At 43.8% G+C, this 14948-nt stretch overlaps 2 protein-coding genes across 2 annotated transcripts in view; both read right to left on the bottom strand.

Moving 5' to 3' along the window:
* The window catches only part of LOC147101821 (glutamine synthetase-like), a 114804-nt gene extending 103260 nt beyond the window's left edge, over positions 1-11544 (bottom strand). Inside the window, exon 1 of the mRNA XM_085965783.1 lies at positions 11524-11544. The gene's annotated coding sequence lies outside the window, so the exon portion shown is untranslated. The remainder of the gene's footprint in view (positions 1-11523) is intronic.
* Positions 1-11608, bottom strand: part of LOC147101820 (lysophosphatidic acid receptor 6-like) — a 31014-nt gene extending 19406 nt beyond the window's left edge. Inside the window, exon 1 of the mRNA XM_085965784.1 lies at positions 11524-11608. The gene's annotated coding sequence lies outside the window, so the exon portion shown is untranslated. The remainder of the gene's footprint in view (positions 1-11523) is intronic.
* Positions 11609-14948: the final 3340 nt, after the last annotated feature.

Below are 14948 nucleotides of genomic sequence, written 5' to 3'. Positions count from 1 at the left end.
TCAATTGGATCATGGCTGATCATCGACCTCCACTCCATTTTCCCGCCCCATCTCCATATCCCTTGATTCCCCTAGATTCAAAAAATCTATCTATCTCAGCCTTGAATATACTCAAAGACTCAGCATTCACAGCCCTCTGGGGCAGAGAATTCCAAAGATTCACAACCCTCTGAGTGAAGAAATTCTTCCTCATCTCAGTCTTAAATGGCCTACCCCTTATCCTGAGACTAGGCCCCCTAGTTCTAGACTCTCCAGCCAGGGGAATCAACCTCTCAGCATCTACCCTGTCAATCCCCTTCAGAATCTTGTATGTTTCAATGAGATCACCTCTCATTCTTCTAAACTCCAGAGAGTATAGGCCCAATCTATTCAATCTCTCATCATAGGACAGCCCTCTTGTCCCAGGAATCAATCTAGTGAACCTTTGTTGCACCGCCTCCAAGGCAAGTATATCCTTCCTTAGATAAGGAGACTAAAACTGTGCACAGTACTCCAGGTGTGGTCTCACCAAGTTCCTGTACAATTGTAGCAAGACTTCCTTACTCTTATACTCCAACCCCCTTGCAATAAAGGCCAACGTGCCATTTGCCTTCCTTATTGCTTGCTGTACCTGCATGCTAGCTTTCTGTGTTTCTTGCACGAGGACACCCAAATCTCCCTGAACACCAACATTTGAAAGTTTCACACCATTAAAAAAATATTCTGTTTTTCTATTCTTCCTACCAAAGTGAATAACCTCACATTTCCCTACATTATACTCCATCTGCCACCTTACTGCCCACTCACTTAGTCTATCTATATCCCTTTGCAGACTCTTTGTATTCTCCTCACAGCTTATTGTCCCACCTAGCTTTGTATCATCAGCAAACTTGGATACATTGCACTCGGTCCCTTCATCTAGGTCATTAATATAAATTGTAAATAGCTGAGGCCCCAACACTGATCCTTGCGGCACCCCACTAGTTACAGCCTGCCAACCTGAAAAAGATCCGTTTATCCCTACTCTCTGTTTTCTGTCCATTTACCAATCCTCTATCCATGCTACTATATTACCCCCAACCCTAATCTTGTGTAATAACCTTTTATGTGGCACCTTCTTGAATGCCTTTTGGAAATTCAAATATACTACATCCACTGGTTCCCCTTTATCTACCCTGCTAGTTGCATCCTCAAAAAACTCGAATAAATTTGTCAAACATGATTTCCCTTTCATAAAACCATGTAACCAGGTTGACTCTGCATAATCATGTTATGATTTTCTAAGTGACTTGTTACCACTTCCTTAACAATAGATCCAGCATTTTCCCAACAACTGATGTCAGGCTAACTGGCCTGTAGTTCCCAGTGTTTTCTCTCCCTCCTTTCTTGAATAGCGGTGTTACATTTGCGACCTTCCAATCCACTGGGACCATTCCATAATCTAGGGAATTTTGGAAGATCAAAACCAATGCATCCACTATCTCTTCAGCCACCTCTTTTAGAACCCTAGGATGTAGGCCGTCAGGTCCAGGGGATTTGTTGGCTTTTAGTCCCATTCGTTTCTCTACTACTTTTTCTCTACTTATATTAATTACGTTAAGTTCCTCACTCTCATTAGACCCTTGGTTCCCCACCATTTTTGGTATGCTTTTTGTTCGTCTACTGTGAAGACAGCTCCAAAATAGTTGTTTAACATTTCTGCCATTTCCTTATTCCCCATAATAATTTCTCCTGTCTCAGCCTCTAAGGGACCAATGTTTACTTTTGCTACTCTTTTCCTTTTTACATACTTGTAGAAACTCTTACAATCTGCTTTTATATTTCTTGCTAGTTTTCTCTCATATTCTATTTTTTCCTTTTTATCAATTTTTTGGTCAACCATTGCTGGTTTCTGAAATTCTCCCAATCCTCAGGCTTATTCTTATTCTTTGCATCATTATAAGCTTCTTCTTTCAATCTAATGCTATCCTTAACTTCTTTAGTTAGCCACAGTTGGATCATTTTTCCCATGGAGTTTTTGTTTCTCAATGGAATGTATTTTTGTTGAGAATTATGAAATATTTCTTTAAATGCTAGCCATTGCTTATCTACCACCATACCTTTTAATCTATTATTCCAATCTACCTTAGGCAACTCGCCCCTCATACCAATGTAATTGGCTTTATTTAAGTTTAAGACTCTAGTTTCGGACTTAGGCAAGTCACTCTGTCCCATCCCTTCATAATTTTAAACATCTCTATCAGATCACCCTGCAATCTTTCCTGAAAGCAGCCCCAATTTTTCAATTTTGTCCTTGTATTTGTCTTTGCTCATGCCGGGCATAAGAACATAAGAACATAAGACGTAGGAGCAGGAGTAGGTCATTTGGCCCCTCGAGCCTGCTCCGCCATTCAATAAGATCATGGCTGATCTGGTCTTGGCCTTAACTCCACTTCTCTGCCCGCTCCCCATAACCCTCGACTCCATTATCATTTAAAAATATGTCTATCTCCACCTTAGATATATTCAATGACCACAGCTCTCTGGGGAAGAGAATTCCAAAGATTCACGACCTTCTGAGAGAAGAAATTGCTCCTTACGAAATGGCAAATACCCCTGAATATTCACTTCCCAGTCTTGGTCACCACATCTCTGTAATGGATATCAGATCATACCCATTTATTTCTATTTGTGCTGTCAACTCATCTATCTTGTTACGAATGCTGCGTGCGTTCAGATATACAGCTTTTAATTTTGTCTTTTTACCATTTTTCCCTACTCTGACCCCTCTTTCTGATGCACTCTTATGTGTATACGCTCTGTCCCTTCCTGTCACACTCTGGTTATCATTACCTCAATTGCTACTCTGCACATTTGCCTTCTCATTTTTCTTTGACTTTTTAAATTTCTGCTCAGCGGATCCCCCCCCCCCCCCCCCCCACTATTTAGTTTAAAGCCCTATCTTCGGGGAGCATCTTCGTGACTCTGAACTGTACCGTTGTCATTGTCTCAACTTCCTTCCTATAGTATAGAGGCCAAAACTGAATGCTGTGCTACAACTTTGGTCTCACTAAGGTTGTATATAGATTCGCTATTACTTCTCGACGTTTATATTCAATACCTCTTGCCATAAAGCACAGTATTCCGCTATTTTGTGTAATGGCCTTATCCACCAGCTGCTGCTTTTAATGTTTTGTGAACCCAAGCTCCCAAATCCCTCTGCTCTTCATCATCATCAAATCTTCCCACATTCAAAATAGAATTACTTTTAATTTTTGGACCAAAATGTACCACCTCGCATTTACTGACATTAAATTCCAGCTGCCCCTTGTTTGTCCATTCCACCATCAATATCAATGTCCCCTTGCTGCTTCCTTTTGTCCTCAGAATCATTTACTGGGCCTCCTGTTCTAGTATTGTCTGCAAATTCAGACAGCACGCGCTCTAGCTCTATATCCAAATCATTGATGTACACAGTAAACAAAAGTGCTCTCAGAACAGAATCCTGTTGGGACAGCACTTCCAACCACTCTGAGAAACTGCCCTTAATTCCTATTTTAATCTCACATTGCAACAGAATTCACCAGCACAAAAGATCCGTCTTAATACAAATGTATTTGCTATCCCCATGGACACAATGAATTTCCTCTGGTAGTACACTGTTTAATGTCAGTGTAAAAGTCCTGTACGGGTCATTATAATTCATTCATTAACACATTTAAAATACTCTACACAAACTGCCATAACCAGAGAAAAAGAAGTGAGCGATCCTGAAGTACACTGAATCTGAAATTATATTGATGACATACGAGAAGCCTGTATTATACAAGATTTTACACACATGGACACAAACATTAAAGATAGCAGTGCATATCTCAATATAGCTTTATTCTGTACTGGCATTTGTTTCAATGTTATATCAGCAGTTTGTTGCTCTGCTCTTATTGAAACTATAATGAATCCACTCTGACCTGCAGTTGTACTAATTCTGCTTTACAGCTCACTCGTGCTACGCATAATTTTACTAGTAGAGTGATAAGCTGGTCTTCACTTCCTTTTTACCCCACTTTGCAGTTCACATTTGCAGCAACTATCTACTTTCAGTGTCTATCTAATACAAATCATCACCAGGTAACAATTAGCTTAACTACTTTTTTTACAGAAGCATCAAAATACCTTTCTCGATTCGAGTTTTTGTGGCTCAGCAGGCATTTACGACCTGTAACCAAGTGCGACTCTTTAATGTGAACTCTGGTGTTGCCTGTTGGTCTGATATATAAAAAGGTATCGTGTGGGAGGCCTGTGCGGTAACACCAGTGACAAAGTTGTGACTCGGTTATGGTCAGCTGCAAGGGAGGATCCAAAAACAGAAAGGGAGGATCCAAAAACAGAAACTCCGTTGCAGCGCTCTGCATTAAGTGGTCTGTATCCAACACTTGTGCTGAGGTTTACTCCTGCTGCCGTCTCAATCAGACCTGGTTCCCTATTCCAGTTTCAGTGGAATTCAAGGGCTGTACAAGCGAGGCCACCCAGCTTGTTCCATTGTTTTGTATACTTCCTGCGAGCGTTTCTCCAGTGACATGTTCAGGAGGCTACTGGGCTGCTGGCTTCAGGGGGGGTCGGGGGGGGGGTTCTCCACTAACAGTTGACACCATGGGGTGGATTTTAACTCTACTCACCCAGCGTAAACCTGGTTAATCAGTTAAAATCCACCGGGTGAATTACTTGCCGATGTCCCACCATTTTTCCAATTTTTACTGCCGCTTCGGGACAGGCAGCTAAATTGCCAGCCCAAAGCCAGCAGGGTCCTGCTTTAAATATGTAGATCAGGATCCAATGACATCATCGGGCCACCGACTGCAATTTTAACGCCGGCTCGAACAGGGAAGCCACTGCGGCTTTCAAGCCAGGTGAAGGGCTGTCAGAAGAGGAGTGGAAGCAGAAAAAATGCCATTGAAGGTAACCTTTTTTTAACTTTCCTTTGTGGGGCCAAAAGGAGCGGGAGTGACAAAGAGCCCCATGAAGTTTTTGTAATTAGCCCCAAATGACCTAATTCGAATTTTGAAGTGACTATGTCCGCAGGAGAATGCGATAGATTGCTAATCAAAAGACATTGAGTGTTGTGTATGTAACCGTTTACCTTTAAGGGAACTATAGAATGTGACCGTTCGCCTTTAAGAGCACTACTTCAGGGTGGCACTATTTATTGGCTCATGTATACTGTAATACCGATAGTGACCACACCAGTATATAAGGGTTGTGATACGTTAACTAGGGCAGAAATCGCCCAGACCTCTGAATAGTAAAGACCTGTTTTGTTTGTACTTCTAAAGTCTCTGAAGTTATTTACTGCACAACCTACAGACTTTACAGTGGCGACGAGTCCGATCGTACCCTGCGGCAAGACTAACCAGTAGCAGAGAGCTTCAAAAAGAAAACACGAGGCTCCGTCTACTAAAAGTATAGTACTTACTGGAAGCTGGAAGATTAACAGCAAAGCTGCGGCAGCAACAGGCACAGATTACCCTGCTACCACATCTTGAGCGAGCCAATCAGCCTAAAACAAGGCGGCCGAAGAGTCTGTGAGTAGTTAAAACAAATAAATTAAAAAAAAAAAAAAAACGGGGTAGAAGTATTTGGAGGAGAAGGGCAAAGCATTCGGGTCCAACGGCGTCGGGTGACAGCCGGACCGCGGGCAATGTGAGAAGCCGTGCAGCAACCGCTGCCACGAAGCGCTGAGCCTGCGAGTAGGCGCGGGAGTGTCGGAGCCGAGAGCCGCGCGAGCGGGGGAGCCAGAGCCGAGCGGGAGGCGTTGCAAGCCAGCGATCGCATCTCCAGATAAGGGCCGAGAGCCACGAGAGCGATCGGATCTACAGATAAGGGCCGGCAGCCGCTTCGCGATCCAGCGATCGCATTATAGATAAGGGGCGCACTCGGGCTGACAGACGGCATCGGGGGACCGGGTGAAGACCGCCAAGCGCGGGAAAACCGCCATTAAAGTGGGCGGGGAGAGCTGAGAAGCGCGGGAAAGCCGCCATTTTTCGCGGGAAAACCGCCGAAGAAGAAGGAAGAAGCGGGAAACCGCCATCTTGGAAATTATTAAGAATTTCAGAAAAGTAATAAGATTTTTCAGAAAGGCTGGTGTGTTCTCAAGAAGAGAGAAGAAAATTAATAATAAGTAAAGTAATACTTGTACTGTTCTCAAAAAGAGAAGAAGATGCCTAAGCGAGGAAATATTAATGACTTTAATGCAGAAATAGAAGACTGGGCCACGTATGTGGAACGCATAGAAATATATTGCGTAGCCAACGAAATTGAGGATGACAACAAGGCAATAACTTTGTTAAATTCGATGGGAGCAAAAACATACGGGCTTTTGAAACATCTAATAGCACCAGTTAAACCAGTGGACCAGACCTTCGAAGAGATCGTAACAGTGTTGAAGGATCACTTGAACCCCACACCGTTGATGCTGGCTGAACGATTTAAATTTTACGCCAGAACCCAGAGGCAAGATGAAAGCAATGCGGAATACTTAGTCGAACTGCGTAAGCTAGCGAAATACTGCCAGTTTGGAGGGAATTTGACAGAGGCGCTGCGGGACAAGTTCGTATGCGGCTTGGCCAAAGAAGGAACGCAGAAGCGACTTCTGGAAGAAAACGACCTCACACTGGACAGGGCTGTCCTCATAGCTTCATCGCACGAAGCCGCAGCGAAAGGGACGGCGGAAATGCAGCTAAAGGCGGCGGCACTCGGGGTGGACCAAATTACAACAAGCACTCCCAAATGCTACCGTTGTGGAAAGACAACGCACGACCAGAATCAGTGCTGGTTTAAGAACCAAGAGTGCAGGAAATGTGGCAAACTGGGTCACATCGCGAAGGTATGCAGGTCCGGAAAGAAGACCAACAAGCAAAGGAAGCCACCACCACAAGGAAAGTACAACAAGGTGCATCAGGTGGCTGAAAAGAGTTCAGACGAACAAAATTCAGACTCAGACCCAAACAGCCAGGAGCTGGATAGTCTGAGAATCCACCATGTGGGTAAAGTAACTGATCTACAGTTGATCTGGGTCACACTAAAAATAGCGGGAGTCCAAGTACGAATGGAGCTGGACACGGGATCAGCTGTATCCGTCATCAACCAAAAGGACTATCACCGGCTATTCTCTCACATACCCTTAAGAAATACAAAATTCGTATTACAGACATACACGGGGCATCATGTATACCCCCTGGGAAAAATACGAGTCAAGGTGAGAGATAGGGGTAAAGAACACCCACGAATGTATCTGTACGTACTACCTGAGGGAGGACCACCACTTCTGGGACGGGAGTGGATCAAGAAAATAGACATGGAATGGCACTACCGACAAGCAATGACGAGTGAGGACTCGGTGCAGACAAGCAGCTCAGACTCCGAGCCGGAAGACGATAAGTCCAGCTTATGAATGAAAAACAAGATTAACATGAACTCATGGACTAAGGTTGGGAAATCGATGGCGTGCATAAAGACAGAGAATTCTGAGTCTGTTCAAGCTACAGACAGATGCATTATGGAGGAACACCGGGCTAGAACTCAACGTTATGTCAAAGTACAACGACAATTAGAACAGTTGAGTGCCCGTCTCCTACAAGAGATGGAAAAGGTGAAAAAGTTCTGGGACACCGAATGGGAGTCCCTGGAAAGACAACAGAGACAGCTCGCTCAAGCAGAGAGCGACCATAGAGCCATCGTGGCCAAGTACCAATCACATCTCCCTGAGGCTGTTCAGGAACTAGAATATACACAGAACGATCCAAAGGAAGAGGAATCTTCAGGAAGTCAGGATGGTATTCCAGTTCACCTCTACGACTTGTTGCAAGCAGAGTGTAACGAGTTGAAAGAACAGTATGAACAGGCTCGGACTACAATCCTGGAAGGGGTTAACTTGGCAACTTCCGAAAAGCTCGTGTTAGTGAAAGAACATGAACAACTAAAGGTTGACCATAAGCAAGAATTACAAAGTCTGCAGGAAATGTTTGATGAGCTTCAGGCCAAGGCTGACTCATCGTTAGGGATTCAATCCATAGGAAAAAAATTAGTGGTGGAAGACATACCAGAACAGGGAATTCAGGATGTCCAAGAACTCGTTAAATTATTAAAGGAAACACAAAATAAATATGAAGCGGCAATGGCCGAGGTCCAACGACTTGAAGAACAGATGCAACTGGAAATCTTTTCAGTGGAAGAAAAGGGAACTGTAAGAAACACAGAGACCGTAAGAATGGGCCATGAACATGAGCTTAAATCGTCAGAGGAGAAGGGTTTGGAGCTCTCAAAAGTTATTGAAATAGCCGAGGTTGCAACACAGACTGAGAAGATGGCAGCAGAGCAACCCTTAGATACCAAAAGTACGCTGACTCATGTCAAGGTTGAACAACAGAACGCTGAAACAACTGCTCCGGTAGAGGGATTGAATAGTCCGATCAATCAATCTCCAAAGGAAGTTGAAGTATTAAAATCACAAATGAGGTCATTAGTAAACAACTTGCTGAAAGCCCAGAAAAAGTTAGAGGAAGCGGAACACATGAAGAAGTCTCTTCAGGAAAGATGTCTGGATTTGGAACAAAAATTGGCTGACGTCCAGCTGGGTAGGGAGGACATAGAAGACCCTCTCGCTGGCCTAGCTCAGGACGACTCCGAATATTACTATGTCCTGTCCTGCCCAACTTGTAACTTCGACTCCCACCATACAGAAATCATGGAGGAGCACCGAAAGTCTACGGAACATCGGGAGAAGGTGGCTCTACTACGGAAAAAGGAGGAAGAGAAGGAGGAACTGCGCATACAGCTGGCAGCTGACAGTGGAGCCCAGAGAGTCTCCAAGAAGCAGAAAAGGAAAAGTCAAAACAGAAGATGACCCATCTGAACCATGATTACCTCTACCAGATCACACACGTGGTCCCTCCGAACGGAGCCAATTCAGTTCGGAAGTTCAAACTGTTAAACCCATGGAAGGACTATTGAATGAGTCACTCCAGCAATGTGAACCGACTACACCACAGAGACTGAATCTATGAACTGTTTTCCACAGAGACTGAATCTGTGATCTGTTTTGACATGAAGATATATATGTTATTATGTTATGTTAAACATGAAGTTATATGACGTTGACTCCATCGAGAGTATATCTGTAAATTGTTATATGACGTTGACTCCATCGAGAGTATATCTGCAACCTGTTTATATAAAATTGAAGATTGTATGTTTAACGGGATTCTGTAAGTAATAAGCTAGGAAGGGAGGAGTGTTGTGTATGTAACCGTTTACCTTTAAGGGAACTATAGAATGTGACCGTTCGCCTTTAAGAGCACTACTTCAGGGTGGCACTATTTATTGGCTCATGTATACTGTAATACCGATAGTGACCACACCAGTATATAAGGGTTGTGATACGTTAACTAGGGCAGAAATCGCCCAGACCTCTGAATAGTAAAGACCTGTTTTGTTTGTACTTCTAAAGTCTCTGAAGTTATTTACTGCACAACCTACAGACTTTACATTGAGCATTTCGCATTAAGAAGTCCAGACCATTGCAATCGAATCATAAAATGGTTACAGCACAGAAGGAGGCCATTTGGCCCATCGAGCCCGTGCCAGCTCTCTGCAAGAGCACTTCAGCTAGTTCCACTCCCCCGCCCTTTCCCTGTAGCCCTGCAAATTTTTTTCCTTCAGGTACTTATCCAATACTCTTTTGAAAGCCACAATTGAATCTGCCTCCACCGCCCTCTCAGGCAGTGCATTCCAGATCCTAACCACTTGCTGCGTAAAAAAGTTTTTCCTCATGTCGCCTTTGGTTCTTCTGCCAATCACCTTAAATCTGTGTCCTCTGGTTCTCGACCCTTCCGCCAATGGGAACAGTTTCTCTCTATCTACTCTGTCTGGACCCCTCATGATTTTGAACACCTCTATCAAATCTCCTCTCAGCCTTCTCTGCTCCAAGGCGAACAACCCCAGCTCCTCCAGTCTATCCACATAACTGAAGTCCCTCATTCCTGGAATATCATTCTCGTAAATCTTGTAGAGCCAACTTTATTGCCATCGCACTGTTGCTAAGCAATGGCACGCAAACTGGGAGAAGATTCCTGTGTTAGTGACATTGTAAAGATACTGGGAAGATTTCGTGTTTGTTATTTTTGGCAAAATCATGAAAGTCCTCTAAAACAACAGACTTGCTAGCTAGAAATCATGAACATTGCAAATCATCCCTCTATACATACAATGTCATTAACACAGAACAAAACTGTGGAAATCTTTCCTGGGTTTATTTATTTTCCTTCTATTGATAGTGTTACAGCATTTCTGTAGTACTGAAAATGGAGCAAATTACAGAATTTGCTGATAATAAAACACTAACAATCTTTTTAGTGGGTCATTGGCCTTGGTCGCAGTCCCACAAACCCTTAACTTACAGGATGCTGACCCCCATTGAACAGGATCTTCACCTTTACTGTAATTGTGTGGATGAAGTTTTGAATTTTTATAGTCCTGCAGCAGGAGAGAAAAAAAGGTTCTTGCAGCACAGTTTTTTTTGCAGTGTTCTGTCATAAGGTCAGCAAGCCTGTGCTGAAGAACCCCAGGATATGCAGTTAAATGAATATTTATTCAACTGTGCTCGTAAGTACAGAATGAAACAATTAATTGGTGCTACACTGCTTGGAACTGTACTTTGTACCAGCACTGGGACCAACAAACCGCAAGGCTAATCATGGCCCTTAAATCCTTTACTTTAGAAATTTGTGTAAAGAGTCCTACCAGTCAAAATTCCCTCTGATCAAATATTTTCACTGATCCCCTCGTCAATATTGACACTTAAAAAGGTCCCATGATCATTTCATGTGAATAGGCCAGGCTGAACTGAATCAAAGCTCACACCGTGCAACTGGGTTCTTCCTTGCTGTGTTCTTAGCACTCTCTCAGAACTGCAGTAGGGTAAAGATCTGTACGGAGATAAACCACGAGCTCCATAATATTTTGAACAGCAGCAGCTTGTATCAGTTCTGTCCATTATATGTCACCTCAAGTAAGATTTCTGGTGTGTACTCAGCATCCAGGCACCCCAGGCTGGTTAGTGACTGAATTTTTAATGTTTAATTGTATTTAGGTTCTGGATGGATGCTTTCAAATGCAAAATACAAATCATAAAATATTTAAATTGTGGAATCTAATCAATAGAATATATTTTTTAATCTACTTCAGCAAGTCCAGTACAATATTCATAAATACTTATCCAGGATATGATGGTTAACAAAATCTATTTCATTTGAAACATTAATACAACACAATAATATTATAACTGTACTCTCAAATAGAGGTGGTTACAATACTGGAATACAATATACATGAGCTTTTGATACCCAATGGTTGCAAAAATAATTTTGTTTGCCATCTCTGTGTTATTTAAACCGTAGCTAACACACCGCCACCATTATAATTCCTATAAAGGTTCAACTTGTTTCTGCAACTGCTTTTATAGACAGAACACTTATGCCACCGACATAGCACATCTTTTGAAACACTTACCTTTGATGCTAAAAACCAAAATGTCTTTGCATTCAATTAATTCTACCGTGAAGATGTTTGACTGAAGCACAAAGTACTTATCTAATGCCGAAAATGGGAAGTGATGATCACATGATTAAGTAAGAGATTTTTACGAAGTGAAAGGACATTGCAACGTTATAATTCAAAAGTACATCATTGGCTGTAAAGCACTTTGGGATGTCCTAAATGCTGTATAAATGCAAGTTCTTTCTTTCTTATTTGCATATCATGGGTTTCAAATTTGGCTATGGAGGTTCAAAAAAATGAACTTTCCATGAGACTGCCTATACTGTTGGGATCAGAGATGCCTGCACTCTCCCAGTGGAGGGAATAGAAACAGACTTAACTCTGCAGCACCAGGAGTCAGACTGAATGGAAGCATTACCACTAGACTGGCAGGAGTTGAATAAACCTCCCCGCCCCCCCAGACTGTAACCAATCACCATCAGACAGTCAAGCAAAATGGAGATACAACAGCTGGGTAACAAATGGAGACAACAGTACATGGATGCCCCCACCACCATTGGGTTTTGTCATTCTCACAATATGTACAGTCTTCTTCACTGTGTTTTAAAGGGACATTAGGGGAGAAATTCAGTACCGCCCAGTTTGAGGCGCGATTATCGGCCGGGCGCAAAGTTTAGCGCCCGGCACAAATTATCGCCGCCTACTGCAAAATTCGTCTCTATCGCCCCTGGAGGTGATTGGAGCGCTAAATCAGGCGCTACACACCTCTCTTAAGGTGCGAAGCCAGAGGAGCGGGGTGCTACCTCACAGCGCTGGCGAAGCTCATGTGATGTCAGTCAGCAATGGAACACAGACACACTGCCACCGTCCAATTCTTAAAGGGGAGTTCTGACGAATGGTCATCGACCTGAAACGTTAACTCTGTTTCTCTCTTCACAGATGCTGCTTGACCTGCTGAGTTTCTCCTGCATTTTCTGTTTTTATCTTAAAGGGGAGGGTTGATCTTGCCTTGCTCTCCATCCACATCCTGCTCATTGCAGCCTTGAATCTCGGCCTGAATCTCAGCCCGGAGAGACCTGTACATCAAATCTGCTGGAAAGAACAATGGAGAGAACCAGGGGAAGAGCTCAGAGTGCAGACCCCATAGTCTCTTCTAAATCGATACAAGGAAGGGCAAATCAAAACCAACCTGCAAAACTCCTTCACACAGCATTGAATCTCTCCAGAAGTCTATCTCTCTCTCAGAATGCGTGGTGCAAAAATGTCACCGACAAAAAAAGGCAGGAAGTGGTCGCCTTTAAATAGCGCTCCCCTAGTCCCTTTCCGACAGCATAACGGTCCCCTCAACCTGTCGTTGCTAGCGGCAGGCGGCAAGGCAGGGGGCGCCACTTAATTTCCGGTCCGGGGCGCTAATGGGGTGTTGCGCACTCGACTGATGTCACGATCTGCCGGCGCAGGAGATCGTGCGGTATTGTTTAGCGCCACCGCAAAATGTCCGCTCAATTTCGCGAGAGGCACAGGTCTCGCCGCGCCCGGGCGCTAGTTTGTTAGCGCCCTGCTTATCACCCTCTTAAGGCGCTAACGGGTGTCGCTAACAACTGAATTTCTCCCCCATTGTCTTTGAGGACCTTCTTACATTATTGTGTTGTGTTAATAAACAAAAAAAAGGAATATTACACACATTTTTACCAAGATTCTATCTGTGAAAGCTGACACGTTTTAACATGAACCTGTCTGACTCATAATAAGAGGGTTAACAAAATCTATTGTATTTGAAGCATTAATGCGACACAATGATGTTAAAACCATGCTCTCAAATTCAAGTAGTGAAGATTTGGTAAAATACGGGACTACTATGGGCCAAAAATTGCGGCCCTCCGGAGTACACCTCCGACCCACGAAAGAATTATGAACCTACCTGCTGGTGGCAAGGCTGCGAAAACTTGCGGTCTGAGGCTGCGAGGTGGAGGGCAGCGTAATGGCCCACGGATCCCAGGAACGCAGGCGGTGCGCAAGAGTACGTGGGCCTGGTCCTCCAATCACAAAGCAGAATTCCACTTTAATTATTTCCAAAGGGAATTCTGTAATGAGGTGTAATGGAATCCGGAAATCTGATCTAATTACAATTTACAGAATTGGAATTTTATTCGTAATTACTTTCATTCCACCAACCTCACTAAAAATTAAATTTTTTGATAATTTTAGACATCAGTAAAACTGTAATCCGGGCCAATATTTGCAGGAACTCATTTCATAAAGTATATGTGTATAATCTACAATCTGAAAATGTTTAATTAATGCCTTAGATATCCCCTTACGCTGATGCAAACAGGCCCTGTGCCTGTTTGCATCAACCGTAACATTTCTGTGCGCAATTGCTGGCCAGTCGGTGGGCAAAAAGCCCAACTCTGCACCAACGATTGCTTTTCCGTGACCCGCGCAGATGGCCTGTCAATGGGTACCTTGACAGGCCGCACGTTCCGGATTTCGTACATCCGCAAACGCATGCGGAAATCCCGAACTTGCGGTGGATTTCAAAGGAAGGATGGCGGCGTACTCTGAGAGTAGGCCGCCATACCGACCACAAAATCTGGGCCAATATATGTGAGCTTTCGACAATTGCAAAATTATTTTTGTTTAACATCTGTGTTGTTAAAACCGTGGCTAAAATAGCTCCACAGTTAAAGGTTCAACTTTACACAGCGTGGCGAGAATGTGGAGCTCACTGCCACATGGAATGGTTGAAGTAGATGGCATTCAAGCATTTAAGGGTGAGGTCTGATGCATCCATGAGGGAGAAGGGAATAGAGGGATATGGGGGCAAGGTGGGAAGAGGTATACAGAGTGGGAGGAGGCTCATGTGGAGTATAAACATTGGCAGAGATCAGTTGGGCCAAATCACAGAATCACAGAAATCCCACAGTGCAGATAGAGGCCATTTCGGCCCATCGAGCCTGCACCGACACATATCCCACCCAATCCCCGTAACCCCTACACCAACACCAACACATATCCCACCCTACCCCTGTAACCCCACGTATTTAATCCCCCTAACACTAAGGGTCAATTTATCATAGCCAATCAACCTAACCCGCACATCTTTGGACTGTGGGAGGAAACCGGAGCACCCGGAGAAAACCCACGCAAACACGGGGAGAATGTGCAAACTCCACACAGACAGTCGCCTGAGGCCGGATTCGAACCCGGGTCTCTGGTGCTGTGAGGCAACAGTGCTAACCACTATGCCACCGTGCTGCCCGGTGGCCTGATTCTGATTCTGTGCTGTAGATTTTATGTAATGCAGTAGAGGTGCAGAAGCAGGTTGTGGAATGGTGTGTGGCACGAGGAGAGAAACAAAAACAATTCAGGAGAAAATGAAAAAATATATTTTAAAAACGGTGTCCAAGTAGTATCTAATTTAGCGCACTGCTGGAGGC

The sequence above is a fragment of the Somniosus microcephalus genome, chromosome 23 (assembly GCF_052327205.1).
Source record: "Somniosus microcephalus isolate GS21.2 chromosome 23, FLI_Smic_1.0, whole genome shotgun sequence".
NCBI lineage: Eukaryota > Metazoa > Chordata > Chondrichthyes > Squaliformes > Somniosidae > Somniosus > Somniosus microcephalus.
Note: the sequence above shows the minus strand (reverse complement) of the source record. Positions and strands in the feature narration are given on the sequence as shown.